This window comes from Triturus cristatus, chromosome 1_1, assembly GCF_964204655.1.
Source record: "Triturus cristatus chromosome 1_1, aTriCri1.1, whole genome shotgun sequence".
Classification (NCBI taxonomy): Eukaryota; Metazoa; Chordata; class Amphibia; order Caudata; family Salamandridae; genus Triturus; species Triturus cristatus.
Window position 1 is genome coordinate 704,136,683 of NC_140579.1, and position 23,094 is coordinate 704,159,776.

The 23,094-nt window shown below is 49.0% G+C and overlaps 1 long non-coding RNA gene across 1 annotated transcript in view; it reads right to left on the reverse strand.

Annotated features, from left to right (window-relative positions):
- Positions 1-4,029: 4,029 nt before the first annotated feature.
- LOC146870917 (uncharacterized) overlaps positions 4,030-23,094 on the reverse strand; it is a 50,360-nt gene continuing 31,295 nt past the window's right edge. The window contains exons 2-3 of the long non-coding RNA XR_014959480.1: positions 20,907-21,041; positions 4,030-4,310 (exon numbers count right to left, since the gene is read on the reverse strand). This is a non-coding gene — a long non-coding RNA (uncharacterized LOC146870917). The remainder of the gene's footprint in view (positions 4,311-20,906; positions 21,042-23,094) is intronic.

The following is a 23,094-nucleotide window of genomic DNA, read 5'->3' on the forward strand; positions in this document are numbered from 1 at the left end:
TACTTAAAAAGGATTCTACTCCAGTATGTTGCAAGGTGAGAAATGTTCCAATTTCGGTGAGGGATGACATGCAGAAAGATATTGAAAAGTTAAAAAAGGGAGGCATCATAGAGGAGGTTGAAGGGACTGAATGGTTGGCCCCAGTTGTAGCTGCACGCAAACCTAATGGGGACCTGAGACTCTGCATTGACTTGAGACAGTTGAATAAGTGTGTAGTAATTGACAAATACCCTTTGCCCAACATAAATGAGTTGCTGTCTCTGTTGGGTGGAGCTAAAGTCTTTAGTACGATTGACTTAACTTCAGCATACCACTAAATAGAGTTGGAAGAGTCGTGTAGGGACTACACTTCTTTCATAACACCATTCGGTACTTTCAGATTTATACGTATGCCCTTTGGGTTAGTATCGGCCTCTTCTGTCTTTCAAAGGGTTATGGAAAACATGCTTCAAGGTTTACCTGGTATTTACGTTTACCAAGACGACATTTTAGTTTTTGGGCAAGATACTAATCAACATAATGTTCGTTTGAGGTCAGCCTTGAGAAGACTTTCTGAGCACAATTTAACAATTAAGGCGGAAAAGTGTAGATTTGGAACTAGCTCCATCGATTATTTAGGGCATAACTTAACATGTGATGGTGTAAAACCTAAAAAAGACTTAATTAACACCATTCAAGAAATGAGCTCGCCTTCCAACAAAAGCAAACTCATGAAGTTCTTAGGGGTAGTGGAGTATTACTCAAAATTTGTAAGGAATTTTGCCAATTGTGCGGTAAGCATGAGACATCTACTAAGGAAAGGAGTGGACTTTCAGTGGACAGAAAGCTGTGAGCAAGAATTTAAGGAGATCAAGAATAAACTCAAAGCAGGCCCTTCCCTTGCTAGCTTTGATCCTACGATCAAACCAATTTTCATTACGGATGCAAGCGAAAAGGGTTTGGGGGACGTCTTGCAACAACATGGTAAAGATGGCATGCATACCATTATGTGTTTATCACGTAGCCTCAAAGATCCTGAGACAAGATATTCTGTTGTAGAACGGGAATCTCTTGCAGTGTATTGGGCTATAAAGAAGTTGAAGAAGTTTCTTTGGGGCGTAAGTTTTGAGGTGAGGACAGATCACAAGCCGTTGGTAGAAATATTTAGCAAAAAGGGCCTGGATTCAATATCTAGTAGAATTACCAGATGGGTAATAGGCAGTGGCGGCTCCTCCATACGGGCGTTTGGGCGCCGCCCCCCTGCTTTCTCGCAGTGCGAGAAGGCAGAAACATAAATGGTAATAACTACCATTTATGTTTCTGCCTTCTCGCACTGCGAGAAAGCAGAAGTGCCTGATCGGGGGTGGGCGGTCCTGCTTGAGGGCAGGGGGGAGTGGCTTGCCCAGTGTTGTGCATAGGGACTGTTTGGCCGGCCCTGGGGCCGATCAAACAGTCCGTATGCACAACACTGGGCAAGCCACTCCCCCCATGCCCTCGAGCAGCACCGCCCACGGCGCCCACTCTACATAGCGAAAATGGTCCCGGCTGGGGCGCTCTCTACTGCGCCTCAGCGTTGTGATTGGCAGAGCGGAGGGAGGGAGGCTGCCTTTCATTCATGACGACATGACGACGAGAGCTTCAGGACGGCGGGAGCGGCAGTTTGGACGCATCCAGAAGCTGCGGTGTTGCAGGACGGAGCGGGAGTTGGAACGCATCCAGAAGATGTTGCAGGACGAGGATGGTAAGTTTTATAATCTTCTTTCATTTACCCACCCGCCTCCACCCCCCGTGACGACCCCCATCATGCCGGCCGTTACTGTGAAGTTATGAATGTACAAAACTATTTTAGGCCCTCCTTAGGCCTAAAATAGTTATGTACATTCATTACTATTTTAGACCCTCCGGTGCCGTATCAATGCCAGTCAGGGCTGGCTTTAGGGCGTTGCGATCGGTGCCACCGCACCGGGTGCTGGAATCCTGGGGGCGCCGTGTTTGAAAGTTTATTATGCCTTTAAAGTACCTGCTGCAGCGTTTCTTTCACCCCGCAATTACCAGGCCTCACATAAATGTCAAGATAACTCGTGTGATTAATTATCTTCCTGGAGAGAGAGATCAGCATTTTGTATAGTTGTGGTTTTGACTTAGGTGAAGTTAGTGCAGAGGGTTAATATGCCTGCTGCAGAGAACGTGTACCATGTAGATTACAGATGTAAACAGATCAGCAGGTTACTTGCAATGTATAATTTAAAGTCCTTAGTCCTAATATAGAATAGTGAGGTATTAACTTTCATCCTAGAACTGCATACACGCTGCAAAGTACAGAACATTGATCAATGTTGCAAAAAGGGTTAATTTGGCTAGAAATCGATTCTTATTATTAAAGAAAACTCCCAACTATGCTGTTTCTTTTTCGACTCTGAGTTTGTGCTTCTCCACACCAAGCACTCTTAAACTATGCTGCCTACCAGTATGGATGACATGTGACTCCTACACTTTTAGTCCTTTGGCTTACGTAACATTTCCTACACAGTGATTTACACATGTATGATTGAATGTCTGTGTGTAATATGCGTGTGATGCAAAGTGCTCAGACACCCTGCACTGGTATGAGTGGCGCTATATAACTAATTCAATGCATCTGAGAGAGTGTGGTTATGGAGACTTGGTCACTGTTTTCGCCACCCAATCTTTGGCCCTAATGGAGACCTGAGGTGACATATAGTTCATCTTTCTTTGGCAATAAGGTCAGGCGGCTAACGCCAATGTTCCCTATTCTTTTAAAATAATGCAGTCAGGCTAAATGGATGGCACGGGTGCAAGCAGGAATGAAGCACGATATGGGACAGTTTTAAATGTGTTTAATTATTTCAAGTCTACATATCCTACCTACTTTTATAAATATTCTTGCTTTCTGAAATGTGGTTTAACCTGCATCCTTTGGGCCTTTTTTTTTTGTTCTTCAAAATTTCCTTGGCGTGAGGGTCCTGCAGTTCCCCTTTAGTCAATCAGGCTCGCTATGACACAAAACACATTTAGACCCTTTTTTTACGCCCCACCACTTTCAAATGTCACCAGCCACCACTGGTAATAGGTTTGCAAGAATATAATTTTGATATGAAATACATACCAGGTGTTGAAAATAATGTGGCGGATGTACTGTCACGCCTCACGCCCATGGAATCATCTGAAGAGGATGATTGGGAAGATTCTGAGGGATTGGTTTGTGTTATTGATCAGAATATGATTAGTGAAGAGAGATGGGGCAATTAAATGGTTATGGATACTGTTTTAAATGAAGTTATGGATCTACTTAGGAAGGGTTGGAACAGCAACAAACAAGGATCGTTGGACACAAAGAAATTCTGGGCGGTACGTAATGAGTTGTCTGTAGAGAATAATCTTTTATTTCGGGGAACGAGACTGATTCCTCCTTGTAGTCTTAGGAAAGAACTTATAGATCTGGCGGTGCAGATCAGAGCTTCTGAATCCCCTCTACTTTCACAGACGGAGTGATCTCACAGTCACACGCGCACACACACATCACACGCTGGTGGGGCCCATAACACCAACATTCATCCTACCACCCTATCCGTGCCATGTATAAGGGGAAACACCTTTTCTTTACCTAAATCAATATTCAAATAACATGACAATAAAATAACCACCCGACACAGTAATTCAAACAGAATCTAAAATTGTAAGAAAAGCCAATTGAATGCAAGTTCATTTCTCTCATATTTACCTATTCTGGCTAAAAGTCAGATCCTAAGTCAGAACCGGTCCTCAGCAAAATAGTTAGAGTTTCTAGCCGTCATGTAGCGTCACCGCCCTCTCCGTCAGCATCGGGACCTCTGATCATCAGTTCGGGAAGAAGTGGTGCTAGACCTCTCTAGTCTACTAATATTCATACTAAAATTACATTCCAAATGTTGCAATCATATCTTACAAAACAGTTGAATGGCGGAAATTATGTTGTTGTCTTGGTACATTGGGATACAACGATAGTTTCTCTCACGCATTGATAGTCTCAAATAATGAATAGAAATTAGGAGTCCATAACTAATTCGTTACTTCTACGGATGTCTCTTTAGGGTAAATTGTATCCCATCCGTGGGACCACTATAAGTTCATCATGTCGGTATTTGGATTAGTAACAAATCTCCACGTTCAGGGGCATTTGGCATCTCTCCCAGATTTGTCATCATGTTCATGGCTTTTCAGTTCATCAGGAGGGCAAGGTCGCAGTCAGCGCGAAGCCTCCTTTCAATTATTCATCTACCCAAATGCAGGCTGCGGGTGGTAGCCATTTTCTAACAGGCCACAATGGTCAACTTTAGTAAAAAGAAACACAAAACATAATTACTGCATAGAAATGATTATACAGTGTTATTCCCCTGCTAATACCCTTATGTGTATGCATTTACCTAGCCATTTGCGACATCAAAAGCCATTAATGCGTATTAATTATAAGCGCAAAACAAAAAACCATCACATAAGCAACATCTATTTCTGTCAGTGTGCTCACCAACTTAGTTCACTTATTATTTTAGCCATGCAATAGCATTCCCACGTGTAATTCTTCTGTTAATAAGGTTGATTAGACAAGGGGGGCGTGGCCAACTGGCGAACATGGCGGACGCCAGTGCTTGAGGCTCCGGCCGTTACCCACGCTTAATCCTGTCAGTTCTCCTGGGAAGTGGGCAGCCCTGACCCGTACAGCGCTGGTCGGGTGCGGGACGACGGCGGGGACGATCCCTGAGGTCCGGGAGCCGCAGGGTGGTCGCTTCTGGACGCGATCCACGAGGCAGCCCGCGCGGCGGAGCTGATCACTAGCGGTGGCCGCCGGCTTGAAGACGTGCCGGGCGAGCAGAGGACGGAGGGCGGAGTGCTCTGGAGTGCTCTACGAGGCCCCGCGCGATTGCGGTGGGGGCTCCCGACTGGAGACTGCGGTACGGGGGAGGGCTTGCTGTGGTAGAGCGCGGAGGAGTGGAGTCGCGGCCCGCGAGGACTCCAGTGACGGCGGCGGGCAGAGCTATGCCCTGGGGGAGCAACGAGGCTGGCCTGAGCAGCCCGCATGCAGGGAGGCCTGCAGCCCGGACACGGCGGACATAGAGCTGGGGGCCCTGGGACGTTGTGGGCCCCGCGGCGGTGACGAGTGCTGAGGCGCCACGACGGACAGTGAGTGGCTGGGGGCTGCGGTGCCTGCGAAGCGGCCTGCGCCACCGTTGCGGGGGGAGAGACGGCCTGTGCCCGCGCCTGGGCTGGTGCACTTCGGGAGAGGTGGAGCAGAGCGGCTGACCCAGGGACACAGGGGCAGAGTGCAGAAGCGACCTGACAGCCCGAAGGGGCCGGAGGCTGGGGGACGCCTGCTGCCGGGAGCCTGTGGACTGGTGCGGGCGGTAGCGGGCGCCATCTTGCGAGGGACGCCATTTTGGGAGAGCCGGCGGCGGCCCACTGGGAGAGGGTGCCCACCGTGGAGAACAACAGTGCAGCCCTGGCGCCCGGGCGGCAGGAGAATTTCTGGGCGGCTGAGTGAGGCGTGCTGGGCGTGGGAGGGCCCCCAGACGCCCCCGGTGGCCAACGGGTTGGATCAGTGACATTCCACGTGCCCAGGGGCCCAGCAGACTACCGGCGGACACCGGTCGGGTGTACCCGGCGACATCGGAGAGGCGCCGGCCTACACGCAGCCGGCGCCGCTGAAGGGAGCCGTGGGCGCCGGTCGGGCGTACCCAGAGCGACTGGAGAGTGACGGGTGGAAGTCTGGCTGGTCGCGGCCGGCACCGGTGAGGAGAGCCACAGGGAACCCCGTTGACTGGCGCATCCCGGTAAGGAGGGCGGTGGTGCGCTGCCCTGAGGAGAAGGGCACGACACACTGGCCCAGGAGCCCTGCGGACTTCGGGGCCTGCTGCTTGCCCGCACTGGTGGCCGCGCAGAGGGGTGCACTGAATAGGAGCAGAGCTGCAACCATCGAGCCGCGTCCGCGATACCAGGATGGGCCGGCTCCGTGACAAAACGCTGCAGGGACAGTCACGCACAGGGAGCTTGGACGCCACGCAGTCCCGTCCAGGGGGGGATGCGGAGTCACAATCGACGGCCCTGTCGACCAAGATGGACATCATGCTGGTGGCGGTGGAGAAACTCGGCGCCAGTCTGGAGCAGACGAGAGAGTCCTTGGAAGTCAGGATTGACAAGGTCACCTCCGACTTTACGCTGCTCCATGCGGACCACCGCAAGCTGGCTGAGAGGGTCACGATCCAGGGCCAGACGCTTCGGGAACTCCAGCCAATTACCCAGAGCCATGGGGCCGCGCTACAGGATGTGCTGGACAGGGTTAACGCACTTGAAGACCGGGTCGATGAAGCAGAAGGGCGCTCCCGTCGCAATAATGTACGCGTCGTGGGACTCCCAGAGGGCGTCGAAGGTAGGGACCCGGAGAAGTATACTGAACGCTGGCTGAAGGACCTCTTGCCGCAGGGGGCACTATCCCAGCACTTTGTGGTAGAACGAGCACACAGGGTGCCGACGCAGCAACCCAAACCGGGAGCCCGGCCCCGCCCGTTCCTCTTCAGGCTCCTGAACTATCGCGACCGAGACGCGGTCCTGAGTGAAACCCGCAAATCTGGAGACCCGATGGTTGGCAGTAGTCGCGTCATGATCTTCCCTGACTACACCGCGGCGGTGCAACGGTGCAGGAGCAACTACTTGGCGGTGAAGAGGCAACTTCGGGAACTGGCGCTGCCCTACTCCCTGCTGTTCCCAGCCCATCTGCAAGTGGTGGCAAAGGAGGGGACCCGCTTCTTCGACTCCCCGGAGGATGTCTGGGACTGGCTGGAGGAGACGGGGCAATGGACGGGGGAGAGACCCGCGGGCGCAGCGCCTAATGGCCGCCCGAAGAGAGGACCCAGGAGGCGCAGGAGGCGGGGGGCCCGACAGCAGACGCGGATGGGGCTGGCGGCGCCTAGCCCTGAGCGGATCAGAGTGGAGCGACAGGAGGTCCTTGATGCGGTGGCGACTCTGGGAACGCCGCCCGGTGGAGACTGCATGGAGACTGGAGCGTGCAGTGCCCCGGGGACTAGTGGTGCCTCGTCCCCGTCCAGGGTGATTTCGGAGGAACTGGCTCTACCGGTGGTGACCCCACAGACTGCTGACTTGATGGTGTGATGGGACACTGCTGCACCGCACTGAGGTGGGAGCCATGCGGGGTGGGTAAGCCCACGCAATTGTCCTGCAACTGTGCAACTGGAGGGGGGACGGGGACCTGAGGGAGAGGGGGTTCTTCCACGAGGGGCGCAGGCTTAGCGTGGGGGGCGCCTGGTAGTGCAGGGCGGCTCGACCGTGGCGCGCGCCGCTGGATGTTACAGTGGGGGGTCCCTACTACTGCACCCCAGAGCCCGGACAGCGCGACAGTTCCATGCTAGATATGCTGCTGCCTTTTCCCTTCTCTTAGAGGTGAGGGGGGACACTGTGCCAGCTAGTCGTCACTCCCGCGCGTACCCCATCAGACACTGTACTGACACATTGCATTGTTAATCAGTTTCCTTGAAGTTTGGACAGATGCCCCGTTGGGAATACGCCCTTTTTGTTCTACTGTTCACGACAGTTACATTGTTCACATGGCAGCGCATTTATATGATCCCCTGGGTCGTGTGGCCGACCCCACATCCTCCTCCCCGGGTGCGGACGCTCTACTTCCAGCCCGGCTGGCTTCCCCACCTTTACGATGGCGCACACTAATGTTGTGACTTGGAACATACGGGGCATGCACACACCGTCAAAGCGCTACTCCATCTTCTCCTACTTACAACGCCACTCTGTTGGGATCGCCCTCCTACAGGAGACGCATATGTCACAGCTAGAACTGGACAGGCTTTCCAGGCGGTGGAGAGGGCACACATATGGCACTACTTACTCGGCGCATGCGCGCGGCACATTGATATGGGTGCGAGCGGGGGTCCCCTTCCGGTGCGAGGAGGTAGTGGTGGACGGTGAGGGCAGGTACACGCTGGTGCGGGGAAAATTGAACGGGCAGGCGATCCTGCTGGGGTCGATATACGCGCCCAATGTGGATCAGCCGTCTTTCCTGGAACGCCTGACACAAATCCTGCACCCTTATGCGGGGCTCCCCTGGCTGCTGGGAGGGGACTTCAATATGGTGCTAGATGTCCAGCTGGACAGATCCTTCCCTCCTCTGCGAGCTGCGATGGTGGAGTCCAACGCTCGGGCGCTGGGAGACTGGCTTGCGCACTGGGCGCTACAGGACCTGTGGCGCACCCTCCACCCGAGAGACAGGATATATTCCTATTATTCGGCGGTGCACGATCTTCACGTTCGGCTGGATAGGTTGGTGGGCTCGCAGTCGTTACTCCCACTTATAGCGCGTTCTGAGTATCTGGGCCGCACGCACTCCGACCATAACCCCTTGTGGCTCCAGCTTAGCTGGGTGGTGGAACGGCAGCCGGTGCCCACCTGGCGGCTTCAGCCAAGCGCGCTTGAGGACCCGGAATTTAGATCTTCCCTTGGCACGGCCATTCTGGCATACTTTGAAGCAAACGAAGGGACTGCGAGTGATACACTGGTGGAGTGGGAAGCCCATAAGGCGACCATTCGCGGCCACTGCCTGGGGGCCACCTGGAACATACGCAGGGGCCTCTCGGACTCTCTGACAAGCCTGGAAAATGACCTCCTGCGGCACAAGAGGGAGGGAGAGGGAGGGGGTCGGCACGCACACACCCTAGCAGACCTTCGGGTAAGGCACGCGGATCTCCTGGAGCGGCTCCGGTGCCAAAACTACGCTGCGCACACAGCCAGGACGCACGCTAGGGCGGATAGGGCGGGCCGCCTCCTGGCCTGGCTCATACGACAGGAGGACCGGCGTGCCCCTATAGGATCGATCCGCAGAGAGGATGGCACGCTAGTCCACACACAGCGTGAAATACACCGGGCCTTTGCTGACCACTATAGGCAACTGTACAAAGCGAGGGGAACTGGCCCCCCGCAGCTTCTTGGGGACTTTCTGGCCTCTGTCCAGCTCCCTGAGGTCACGGCGGCACACAACGGGGAACTCGCCGGACCCCTCTCTCTGGAGGAAATAGGGGAGGCGATTCAATCAATGGCATCTGGGAAGACGCCGGGGCCGGATGGCCTGCCCGCGGAATATTACAAAGCATACCGCAAGTCCCCGGCGCCGCTGCTGAGAGAGCCCTATAATAAAGCACGAGGTGGGGTCGCTTCCTCCTTCCATGCGGGAGGCGTTCCTGGTCTCCCTGCCTAAACCTGACAGAGACCACACAGAGCTGGGCTCCTACCGTCCCTTAGCGATGCTGAACGTGGATTACAAAATCCTCGCCAAAGTGCTGGCGGAGCGGCTGGCGCCGGTGGTCCCCCATCTGGTGCACACCGACCAGAATGGCTTTGTCCCGGCACGGTCAACGTCCCTGAACATTCGGCGATACTTCAGGGTAGCAACTGAGGCAGTGCACAGGTGGCCCAGGGCGGGGTGCCTCATCTTGGACTTAGAGAAGGCATTTGACAGCCTGGAGTGGGGTTACTTAGCCGAGGTGCTGATGCGATATGGGTTGGACCGGGAATTCCTGCAGATGGTTGACCTGTTATACAGGCGACCCACGGTCCGCGTCCGTCTGGGCCCTCACGTCTCGGAGGCGATACCGGTGGGCCGGGGCACCCGCCAGGGGTGCCCGCTCTCCCCGCTCCTGTTCGCCCTGGCAATTGAGCCTTTGGCTGTGGCTGTGCGGGCGACCCTGGGAGATGGTATACAGTTGGGGGACGCTGTCCACCACGTGTCGCTCTATGCTGATGACCTACTGGTCTATGTGCAAGATGTGGGACGTGTCCCGGAGGAGCTGCCGCGGCTGCTGAGGACGTTCGCCGCCGTCTCGGGGCTACGTGTGAACGCAGCCAAATCATGCCTGTATGCCTTTAGCGCCGGTATTGACGACCCGAGATACTGCCTGGATGGCACGCTGGTCCAATGGAAAGAAGACACCTTCCGCTACTTGGGGATCCAAATCTACCGCTGCCCGGCCGACCTCTTCGATGGGAATCTGGGGAGGGCGGTCACGGCGCTCAGGTCGCAGATACGCTTCTGGAGCGCACTCCCACTGACGATCACAGGCCGGGTGGCGCTGGCCAAAATGGTCATGCTCCCCCGCCTCCTGTATTACTTTGCCAACCTCCCGATGTACATTTCCCCTGCATTTTTTGGTAAGCTTAGTCAGCTGCTGCGGGACTTTGTCTGGGGCAATGCCAGACACAGACTGGCGCTCGCGAAGTTGTATCTACCGACAGACAGAGGTGGTCTAGCCGCCCCTTGCTTTGAGCACTACTACCTAGCCGCTCAACTGCAATGGGTGGCCCGCTGGCTCGCTGATAGGTGCAGGGATGACACGGCCTCGGGGTTGGCACCTTACTCCCTGGAGCGAATAACCAGGTCCTTTCACCCCCTTCACAGGATCACGCGTCCGCTACCACTCCTTCTGGAAGTGGCGCACAGGTGTTTCCGGAGGGCCTTGTTCCTCACGCGTACTGTTGTCCCGTATGCGCCGGCAATACCGCTGGAGGGCTCCCCCGGTGGAGGAGGGGTGCTCACGGCCCCCATGCTGGCGGATTGGTGGGGAGCCGATTTGCGCACGTTGGGGGATTTGTACCGGGAGGGCGAGCTCATACCATACGATACCCTGGTATCGGAGGACGGGCTCCCGCCCGGGGGGTTCCTGACGCATCGCTCGCTGATAGCGAGCATGTCCGCCCAGTGGGGAAATATGGCCTCGGAACCCGCCCTGCATCTGACCATGCAATACTTGCATGTTATGGGGAGAGGAGGGCACTTGATCCGCTGGTTTGCAGCTTCACTGAGGGAGCTGTCGTCCATTAGCCTGGACAGCCTCCGCGCTAAGTGGGATCTGGACCTGGGAAGACCGCTAGAGGACAGGGAGTGGGAAAGGATACTCAAGGGCCCGGTGCGTATACCCCGAAACTTGCGGTTCCGCCAAATCCAGTTATTTATTGTGCACAGAGCTTACCTCACGCCGGAGTTAATCAATCGGTATTTTCACCGTACAGACGCAGTGTGCCCCAGATGTAGTGAGCCGGGGGCGGGTTTCCTGCATATGTTGTGGAGCTGTTCACGGTTGGGTGCCTACTGGAGATCGGTCAGTGGGTTGCTACTAGAGAGTGTGGGCCGCAGCATCCCATTCGACTGGCCCGAACACATATTGCACCACTTTAAACGATCGCGTAAGGATAAGGTGACGTCTCGATTCATAGACCTGGGGCTAGTGGTAGCGGCGCGCCTCATTACGAAACGGTGGAAAGCGCATGACCCGCCGCGTGTGCAGGCCTGGAATGCCTCATTTCAGGCATGGGCCGGGGCTGAGGGGACCGCCATCCAGAGGGAGGAAACACTGGGCCTGCGGAGGGAACCCATGGCGGACCGCTGGAAGCAGCTGCTGGGGGAGCTCAGACGCCTAGGCGCGGAGCGTTGCGCGGAGTTGCAGGGGGCAACCGACGGAGCTGGCGTGGGTGGGGGAGGATCGGGGGATGCCCCTCTGTCAAGCTGATATGCCTCTAACTGCTTCCTCTCCTGGCGCCACGACACCCACACTTGCACAGCGTTGTTCACAGCCGAGGCACACACATGGGGGTACCTCGGGGGGTGTGGAGGGGCGGGGGGCTTACTGACACCTGGGAGGGTATTGAGCCTGTATGTACAGTTTATGCTGCCATCGTTAAGGTTTTGTTCTGTATAATCTTTGGGCCTTGCGGGTATTTTGCCTGTCCTTCACTACCTGAATGAGGCGGGGAGCACCCGCGCATAGACACGGAACCCGGCTGAGGTACGGTTAATACTGTTAACACTGATGAGACTACATCGGGACTGCCAAAGAGACTGTAGTTGGCTCTGCTGGGGACAGTGATCACAAATAAGCCTGATTGCAGGCCATGACGTAGTAGTTATTGATCCTGATGCGGGGTGCTCCCCCACTTATGATTTTAATTCTCTGCTTACCTATTGTGTCAATTGCCAAAGAATGTTCTTGTTTAAAACAAAACAATAAAAAGGTTGATTAGACAAGACTCGACAAATCTTTAATGATTAATAATTAATTAGTAGTACTTTTAATTATAACATGCGAAAATGAAACGGGTATTTGGTTTGAAAGTAAAAAACCCTGCTCCATCAATCCCCCCTTTGGTGATATCTTATCACCACAAAAATCAAAAACCCCAAAATCAATTTAATTTCCCCTTTTGAAGAGTTTAAAAAAAATTAAACAAGAAGACATTTTGAAACTCTTGTTTCCATATCATCTTCTCTCTTAGTTTCTATATACATGCTTTCTCTCAATGCTTCTAATTCTATTTCTTGTGGATCTCTTTCTGGTTTCTTTTGTCTCTTTTTAACATTTTCTCTTGTTATTTTCTTTTTATTTCTTCTATACCTACAACACATACACCCCAATCTAAGAATAAATAAAGCAACAATTACACACATTAATGGAAATAATATCTTACCAAAAATGGTACTACCTATTTTAGCTACAAAATTCTTAATAGCAATCATCTTATTAGCCATTTTAGTCCAGATACTTTCAGCTTCCAGTGGTACTAATTCTTCATGCAAATCAGTAATATTTTTGATATAGCCCTTTAGATCTTTGCTTTCGTCAGGAATGTAAGTGCAACAATGTTGAACTTTCAGCATTCCACAGACTCCACCCTCTTTTGCCAAAAGAATGTCGAGGGCAAGTCGATTTTGCATCGCCATAGCGCGTAAAGCAATCATTTCAGTATTTACCAAAAGAAAGCCTCCAGCGGTGCTTGTTGACAAGCGATCTACCACTGTTGACAGCTTCCGAATGCCAAATGCATTCAATGAAATTCCCACTGCTGAAATTAAAGCTCCAAAAGTATCTCCTACAATTTCTGTCCATGTTTCCCTTCTATAGCGGGTTAAGGGATTAGTATGTTCAGCATTATCTACTCTATCCATGTGAAAAATCTTTGGAAAGACCAGGCCAACATAACATGTGCCAAACCAATGGTCAAGCAAACGGTAATAAGCCTTATTCCCACAAATATAATACACTCCCGGAAAAACTGGATCTTCTCCTCCTCTAAATCCCCATCCGGTTGCAATAAAGTATGTATCATGGCACTCACTAGTCCCTATGAAATAATAATCATACTGGGATCTCTTCCTGGTAATGCATAATTTGCCTTTCTGTGGTGCATCTATAGCCATAGTTGGACTAGCTCCATTTTTCAACTCTTTTTCTTTCTCAATATCCCACATTGTTTCACTCATTTTATGCCCTTCTGCTTTCTTGTGCATGTTTAACCTTCTTCTCTCAACCATATCTAGGAAAGTTTTCTCTTCTTCTTTCAAACTGCAGGTTAAATTATTTCTAAAAACATATTCTAATGTTAATTCTCTAGTTTCTATAAAAATCTCACCTAAAGTGTTAGCTTCTTTTGCAGGATTCAGTTCTTTATTCATAGGCAGTTGCCCAAGAATATTATCTATGTTAGACATATTATAATCTAATTTCCCTAATTGATAAAATATACTAATCAACACACTACATGAAATTCCATACGTAGCAGGAAGATGATAAGTCACACCTTCTGAAACAGAAGCAGGTATTTGCATACAGACGTAGCAATCCCTTACATCCATTGTCTTTACGTATTCATACAGCAATTTTGAAAACACATTGCTGGAAAAATCATTAATTGACCTATCCTTATGTATATATACATTGCTAGTTCTAGTTGGAACTATCTTCTGTGAACTTTTCCCTATATTAGTCTTATTCTCAGTATGTCCTTCTAAAGTGTCTATTGTTACTCTAAAAGAAATCAGTAGAGCAAGCACGCTCCAAAGCAGCATTAATAATCCTGTACAGCAGCAGCACATCTTGCACCATCTTTTCAAGAAGGTACATCTACTTTGATTATTCTCAGTGTTAGCCATCTTGTTAATTTGACCGTGTCTTTTGACTTAGCCTCTTCTACTCCACTACCGAACTTTAGGGCAGCAAGTACCCAACAGCTTATTACAATCTACTAGTTTTAATTTTACTTCTTTTCCTTTCTTCTCCAAAAGATTTCTTTTGGATTTATTCAATTTGGATTTTCATCACTTTTCACTGTTTCTTCATCATCATCAAACTGTATTAGGTCCTGAACATCCATCTCTTCTCCAATGTCGGACAAGATAACTCTCAGGATTCCCACTGCTTCTTCTTCATCAACCACTTTCAGTAAAGCCTCCTCTGGACTTCCTTGACGGTCTGCCTCTTCTCCTTGTTCAGGCAGTGCCACATACGTCCATTCTGGTGACTTATACTTCTGGTTTGGTTTTCTGATTCTTTTAGTTCCTTCAGATATCTTTGTTTCCTCTTCTTTTGTTGGGTTTTGACTTGACACTTCGTTCACTTGTTCAGCTTTCGAAGAGTTAACTCGTGTCAGTCGATACCTCAGTCTCTTTATCTTGTTGGGCCAAAGATCTCCTTTAGCATTTCTCTTTTGTCTTCCTTCTTTATTGTTTCTGTCTCCAATCCAAGTTTTCTTTCTCAGAACTCGTCCTCTGTGGAAATTTAGCTTGTAACTGAACATTATCTGCGCCATCTTGCCTCTCCCCAGCGCCACGCACAGCGAACGCACGGCCGCCATTTTAGGCACCCCACTCTCTCCCCCGCTCATTGTCGATCGCCAGCGCGTTCCCCTGGCGCTGCAAGCATCCCCCGCGCGCCGGCCACCCCCACTCTCTCATACACGGGCCATAAACCCTCTCCTTCTGCGCGACCCTGCCATGGAACCACATCCTACGCCTGACCGACATCCCATATATGGTCACGCATCTCTTTGATAACCCCCTTCCTCTGCGCCCCATTGTCCGAACTGATCCCAGGCCATCACCTAGCCCTGTGGATGCAGTTTATTGCCCCTACTGTAAGGGAATCACCCCACATCAAAGAGATACAGTGGATCAAAGCCCCTAACCCCTGAGACCCGGCCGGTTGCACACACCCCCGGGAATTGGCGGAATGTCCAGCTGCGTGATAGCCATCTCCTACTGTAGATGGGGTGGGGACTTCCACTGTAGATATGTGTGGGAACGAGTTCGAAGTGGGGATTCCGAAGACGTTCTTTTATACATCAAAGTAATCTCAAGAATGTGCCACGTACAATAAAACCTGCAATAAAGTCATAAACCTGTGTATAAGAGGCCAGGCCTCAGAGATGCAGTTAGAGCACCTCGTGACGATACCTTGCTGTCTGATCTGATGTGTTCTGCTCCGACGGAATAAAACTTTGTTTCCTGCCTTCCAGTCTCCGGCGCCTGCCTCTTTCATTGGTAAATTATCGAATGGTATGAGAGGCGATTACCGCCGGGCAATACTTGAAGGATTATCAACTGAATCTGCCGCTACCATTTAACACCTCCATGTATCTCATTTTCACTTTCATCAGATTCTGTCTCAGTTGCCTCTTGTTCATCAACAGTTTTCTTTTCTCCAACAGCTTCCTTTTCTCCAACAGCTTCCTTTTCTCCAACAGTCTCTTTTTCCACCACTTGAGATTTCCCTACTTCTGTCCCTCCTCGGGTTGAGGAAATATGAATTTTTATGGTCAATTGTGTCCCCTATCTAGACCCCAACGGCTCCATGTACATGCTACAAGTACATGTATGTTCCCTCCACTTCAAGCTATGAAGACGCAAATACAATTGTGTCCAACGTTAATATGTACTCTTTCATATCTGCCATGAATGGGCCAGATATTCCGTTCCTAAGTATGCCTTGCCACCGTCTTTATATGGTATACTTTTCACGTTTTCCAGCTCTGGCAAGGTAGGCCCTGAATTCTGCCATCGAGCCTTTTCCTGCTTCTGAATGCTCCAGCCTGGACCTGCATCTGTATCCATGAACTTTGTCTTACTTCCTGCGCGGCTAACGGTGCCTAAGCCCGGCCTGTTGCCTGCCAAACTGTATTCAGCCTTCAAGTTATCTGTTCCGCTCCTCAAGAAATGCATTCCTGTCTAAGTAGCTTAGGTAAACATCCCTCTAGCTGCAGAGCAAAGGGCCCGGCCTTACTGTCTCTGTGCAAGTAATTCATGACTCTCGTTACCATGGTAGGCCCATGCCCCCTCGCATCTCATGTAGACACTTAGACGCTTGTACACGCACTAGCAGTCAGTATAGAATAGGATCTGTCCGAGAAGACCTTTCCTTCCAGATAATATAGTTCCTTAAACACAAGATATTAGATATGATTTAGGACTAGGTTGTCCTGACACCCCAGACTTCTGTCTCCTCATGTAGGGCTAAATGTCAAGTTCCCTTCACCCTCTAGTTACACGTCAATCACACGTCATGCGGCTGCGCGCGCATCTCTGCCATGTATTTTCGCTGACTTTGCAGGATTCGCTTATGGATCCACCCACTTGTGTCATCATCATAATGATGACGTTTTTTTGTATACGCCTCTATGCACGCCTATTGTAACGCCTTTTCATTACGTATGCATTCTTATCAGCTGTTACGCCTCCTGCATCTGTCTTTACTGTAATGCACTTCAATATAAATATGACAGCTTGTCAATAATGTATTGCTGATCCCTTCCTGAACCTTCGTGGTGACGGAACTCGATTGCCTGGTTCGAACCATCATCATTCCTTTGTAAGGAATAAATACCCTATTATACCCTCGAATACCATGGATTCTGCCTCTTATTTTTACTGAGTTATTCGTATTGTATTTTACCGCATAAATTAAGTCTAGGTAATTAAAATTTACCACAGGGTCTCCGACACGCAATCTTCTTGCTGTCTACTTGTCCCTTCACCTAGCTTGTTGTTGATGTTCCCTACACCTCCTCGGGGTTTTTCCACAATCTGTCCCTCTCTTTCTTTTTCTGTCCCTTCTTCTTCAAGAATTCTCAGGTGGAACCTGTCCAATTATCTCATTTGATTCAGGTGTCACTTCTGTTGGAATGTTCTTTTCTTTTCTTTCTTTCTTTTTGTGTTTGTCACTGTCAGTTGGAATTTCAGGCACTTCTTCAGAATCTGGACTAGTCTCAGGAGTTTGCAATGTTCTTTTTAGAACTTCCTCTGGTGGGATGAACATTTCTCTTGACTCACTTTCCCCACTTTCAGGATTCTTTTTCCTTTTTACTGCCTCACTGTCTGCATCATCACTGGAATCTGATTCTTCAAAGTATTCTTTTCCAGTGCCGTCTCTTGGATTTGGAACTCTCAGTGTGTGACTTGCATGTATCCAATTTTTCACTCCAGCACACTTCACAGCAGTCGTTGCGGTCAGAATGACTTGTCTTGGCCTTCCCCACCTTGGAACCAGGCAATTCCTTCTTCTGTGGACTTTTATTCTTACCCAGTCCCCTGGGCTCAGATCATGGGCTGGTTTCTTTTCAAGTGTGGTGGCGTCTTCTCCAACCTGGTGAAACACAGAATGAAGTGCGTCAGCCAGGCCCTTACAGTAATCCAAATTCATGTCATCAGTTATAGTCATCAGCTTGTTGACTGGTACAAAGGCATGTCTCATAGCACGTTCCATGATAATTTCATGTGGACTCAAACCTGTGGTTCTGTCTGGAGTAGACCTAATTGTCATCAGGACTAGAGGCAAGACATCAGGCCATTTCATTCATGTGGCCAGGCACATTTTGCCAATTCTGTTTTTGATTGTACCATTCATTTGTTCAACCACACCAGAAGCCTCTGGTCGGTAAGCGCAATGTAGCTTCTGCTGTACACTCAATGCTTCACAGATCAAACCCATGATTTCATTATAAAAATGTCCTCCTCTGTCTGATTCAATGGTCACTGGGAACCCATACCTTGGAATGAATTCTCTTAACAGTAGCTTGGCCACTGTTATCCCATCATGTCTTCTTGTTGGATATGCCTCCACCCACCTGGAGAACAAACAGACCACCACCAGGACATACCTCAATCTGTTCACTTGGGGCATTTCGATGAAATCTATCTGCATTCTTGTGAAGGGTCCTACCTCCCTGCCTATGGTTCCTAGGCTCACCACTGTTCTCTTTCCAGGATTGAATTGCTGACATATCAGACATCTCTGACAGAGACTCTCTGCTATCAGCCTGAATTTTGGACTGTACCAGGTCTGCTTAAAGGCCCTTATCATAGCATCCCTCCCCAGGTGTCCTTGGCCATGATACATCCTTGCCATTGTTAACAACATGCTATTGGGCATAACTGGTCTTCCATCCCTATAGACCCACACATGGTCTTTTTCCCTTGGTGCACAACCTGCTTTCACCCAATCTTTCATTTCCTCATCTCCTGCCTCATCCTGCAACTGCTTCACTTCCTCCCATGTTCCCACCGCATTAGTGAACATTAAGGAACAAGAAGACATTTCTCTTTCTTTACTCCGATTAATGGAATGATTATTCCTTGCACAGTATTGTGCTATGTCATTGGCAAATTTGTTCCCAACGGTGACTAAATCATCACCTTGACCATGAGCAGCACATTTTACAACTGCTAGTTCTTTAGGCAGCTGTATCGCCTCTAGCAATTTTCCAACCACTTCAGCATTCTTAATGGGAGTTCCACTTGAGGTCAGGAAACCTCTTTGTAGCCATAGCTGGCCAAAATCATGGACAACTCCGAAGCCATACTGGCTGTCAGTCATCACAGTCACTCTCACATTTCTTCCAATCTTGCAAGCTTTCGTTAGGGCTACCAATTCTGCCACCTGAGCGGATTTAACTCCTTTCAAAGGTGATGCTTCTACAACTCCTGAAACTGTACACACAGCATATGCGGCACTCAGTGTTCCTTCATCCGTTCTCAAGCAAGATCCATCCACAAACACATGATCACTCTCAGGCAGTGGCAGATCTCTTATGTCTGGTCTTGGTTTTGTACAGTAATCAAGCACATCCAGGCAGTCATGATCAACTTCATTCCTCACTCCCACACATTCAGCATCAGGCAACAGTGTCGCTGGATTCACATTCACACATCTCTCAAGGCCCACATTGGTTGCACCAAGAATGACTTTCTCATATTTAGTCAGCCGACTATGAGACATGAACTGTGTCCGGCTCCTTGCTGAAAGGATTGCCACATCATGAGGTACAAATACCCGTACAGGATATCCCATTATGATTCCTTCACTTTGTTCCAGACTTCTGCATGTAGCAGCTACTGCTTTCAGGCAACCTGGTAAACCCACAGCTACTGGGTCAAGTGTTGATGAGAAGTATGCAATTGGCCTTCTCAGACGTCCATGTTTCTGGATTAACACTGAAAGTGCACATCCATTTCTCTCACTACAGTACAGCTCAAATTCGTTTTCGTAATCTGGCATTCCTAAAGCAGGAGCTTCACATAATCTGTTCTTCAACTCCTTAAATCCTGCCATTTCCTCTGGGTTTAATTCCAATGGGTCTTTCACCTCACTTTTTGTCAATTTAATCAGTGGCTTGGCAATCAGGGAAAAGTTACTTATCCACTGACGACAGTAACCAACCATTCCCAGGAACATTCTTACTTCCCTTTGTGTCATTGGGGCTCTCATTCCTCTGATGATTTTAATCCTTTCCTCAGGCCTTTCTCAATATTATGTCCCAAATACTGGACTTCTTTCTTGCAGAATTTCAATTTGGCTGGAGATACCTTTAATCCTCCATCTGCCAAATGATTCAGTAAAGCAATGGTGTCTACTTCACAAGCTTCACGTGTTTTTGATGCCACAAGCACGTCATCAATGTATTGCACCAAAACTGAATTTTCAGGCATTGTTAGACTCTCCAGAGATTTCTTCAGCAATTGATTAAATATCGAAGGGCTTTCTGTATACCCCTGTGGAATTCGGCACCATGCCAAAATTCGCTCTCCAAATCTAAATGAAAAAAATCGGCTGGCTGTCATGATGCAACGGGATTGAAAAGAAAGCATGACACAAATCAATTACTGTATACCATTCTGCATCATGGGGAATCTGATACAAGATCACTGATGGATTTGGCACAATGGGACAGCATGACACAACAATCTTGTTAATGTTTCTCAAATCCTGTACTATTCTGAACTTTCCATTGGGTTTCTTCAGTCCCATTATTGGTGAATTGCATGGACTGCTCAATATTTCTCTTACCACCCCCTGCTGGATCATTTTCTCAATTATGGGTGTTATTCCTTCAATTATTTCAGGTGTCAGTCTGTATTGTGGAATGTTTGGGTAAACCACTCCCTCTTTTACAGTAATCTTTACTGGATCTACATTTCTCATCGGGCCCACATCTTCTCCAGTAAAATCCCAAACTGCTGCTTTTACTGTCTGTTTTAATTCTGGGGGTAATGCATCTGGATTAAACACAGCATATGTTCCCAAAGCCTCACATTCCCTGTTATCCATGGTCATTCTGTATAGGACATCCTCATCTGGTGTTTTAAAGGTTATTCCATCTGGTGTACAGAAAATAGTGCAATTCATCTTGCACAGCAGGTCCCTGCCTAGCAAGTTCACGGGACTTGTGTCACACACCACAAATCGGTGCATTTCTGAAAATTTCCCTATTCTAACTCTTACTGGTTCAGTAAGATGAGTTTTTATCTGTGTGTTGGACACACCAACTACTTGGATTGCTTCATCCGAGAGAGGAACATTCTTTATATCATCTGACCTGACAGTTGATCTTGTAGCTCCTGTGTCAACTAGAAAAGTAACACTTTCACCATTGATTTTTCCATCTACAAATGGTCCTGCCTGGTCTATTTCTAGAGTTGCGCCAAGTACGCACTCCGCCTCCTCTTTTCGGCACCGTCAGAATTCTCCCTCAGAATCACTTCCCTCATTCCTTAGCCAATATTGTGACACAGCGCTTGCGCGTTTTGGCTTGTTTACCTGCTCTTCATCGTAGAACCCCGAATCTTGGCTGTACTTCTAGGATCCTCTTCTTTGTGGCAAGGGTGGTTTTGGCACCTGATTCTGCTGCTTAACAGCCTTCTGCTGTTGCTGACCACACCCCTCACTCTGCACCTGTGAATTCAATAATGGATTGTCATCATTAGTAGACGGTGGATTCTTACACTCGGATTTCCAGTGTCCTAATTTTCCACAGTTGTGGCAGGGAAACCTTTTCTTTGCTTCCTCAATATTACCTTTCCCTTTTCCTGGGCCAAATCTAGGTTTATTTCCTGGATTATTTGCTTGTTCCGCCAACTGAGTTTCCTGTCTTTCTGCAACTTTCACCTGTGCCCACATTGCCTTTTCCTTCAGCTTCCTTTGCTTTGCCTCAATCTCATCACTGAAGTATTTTGCATGTCTCAGGATCTCATCAATCTTTTTGCTCTACCAGTCTACGGTATGCTGCCTTATCATTTCACTGATTTCAGGTCGCAAGCCATACACAAATCTATATACAAAATGGCTCAGATCCTTGTCACCCAGATGTTCCTCTCCACTGAACTGTTTGAAAGCCAGTATTAGCCTTTCATAGTAAGCATGGACTGATTCTTTCACTTCCTGATGTGTTCGATCTATTTTAACCCAGTCTGTTTCCTTGGGGGGGTATCTTATTTTTCAGGAAAGCCATAACCTGCTCATACTTTTTCATAACCTCCGGGTCTGGAGCTCCTGTCTTTGGATCTCTCGGATATTCTTTAGTGGGCCAGTCTATGACTATCTTACATTCAGCCCACAGGTCTGCCGGTACAATTATATCAAACAGACTATTCAGGTCGATCCACAGCCCTTTTGACAACTTCACAAACCTGTCAACCTGTCTATACCACTCGACGGGCTTCTCCCTTAGCCGAGGGAAATCATTTGTAAATGACAAAATATCTTGTCTGGTCCATGGGACATGTACGTACCCTCCTCCTGGAATCTCCCTCATGGGATAAGCTGTCACTGCTTTCTCCTTTTCTATCAGGGGGAATGTTGAGTAAGTTCTGTCTGCTGCATCCTCTCGCTTTCTATACCATCTATCTTTCCATCTTTCCACATCTCCCCATTTTCTCAGCAAAGCAATCATCTCCTTAATCTGTCCTGTTCGGCCTGCATTATTCAGATTCTCAATGTCTTTATCTGTAAAATCCACTCGGTAAGGCTTTTGTAAAGCTTTTACCTTGTCCATGTCGATCCCCATTTCACTGGCTATTCCTTTCAATCTGTCATGTATGTTCTTTGCTCTCCATGTGATACTCTTACACAGGAATAGAATCTCCCCTTCCTGATAATTTGTCAGCGTTTCTGTAGGGATTGTTCCTACAATCAGCTCCTCCATTTCCATACGTATTCTAGCTACATCAATTCCCTGGGATTCCTTTTCTTTCCTCTGCAAAGCTTTCAGCCAATCATTCAAATCTTCCGTGGTTATCCCTACGGATTTTTTTTGCACCCCCTGGTTCTGTCACTCTTTGTGGTTCTAAGATCGATCCTCCAATCATTCTGTTCCCTTCCACACAACCAGAATTCAAACCTGAGTTAGTCTGCACATTCAACTCTCCTCCACATATGGTATGTCTCCACTGATTTTCTCCTGGTCTCCACTGATTTTCTCCCATTCTCATTTCTGTCTGCTCTGGAGGAACAATCAATTTGTTGGCTACATATGGAACTGTCAAACCACTTTCGCCAGTCCTCTGCTTGTCGAAAATCGGCATAACTGGACCTATTGTCACAGGCACCGTAACGGCCTCAAGATTTTTAGTCAGTTCTCTGTCAATTCAAATGTCGTCCTTGCTAGTTCTCTGGTCTTTTCATCCTCGATTTCATTCTCCCTTTCTCTTTCTCTATTTCTTTCCCTTTCTCTTTCTCTCTCTCTCTCTCTTTCCGCAAGAGAACTACTGCTTTTTAACTCAGGGGTCATAACTTCTGTCTTTATAATCCGTAGGGTGTCTCTCATTGGGGTAACTGCTGTTCCTACCTCTGGTTCTCGTCTATACAGGGGTGGTCTTTTGTAGAACATGTCATCTAAGACATCGTCATCAGACTCATTCGCCCCATACCTCCTTGTTCCTACATTATGTTCTTTCTCTGTACACTTTCTCCCTTCTGTCTCCTCTGCAGTTCTTACAGGATATAATCC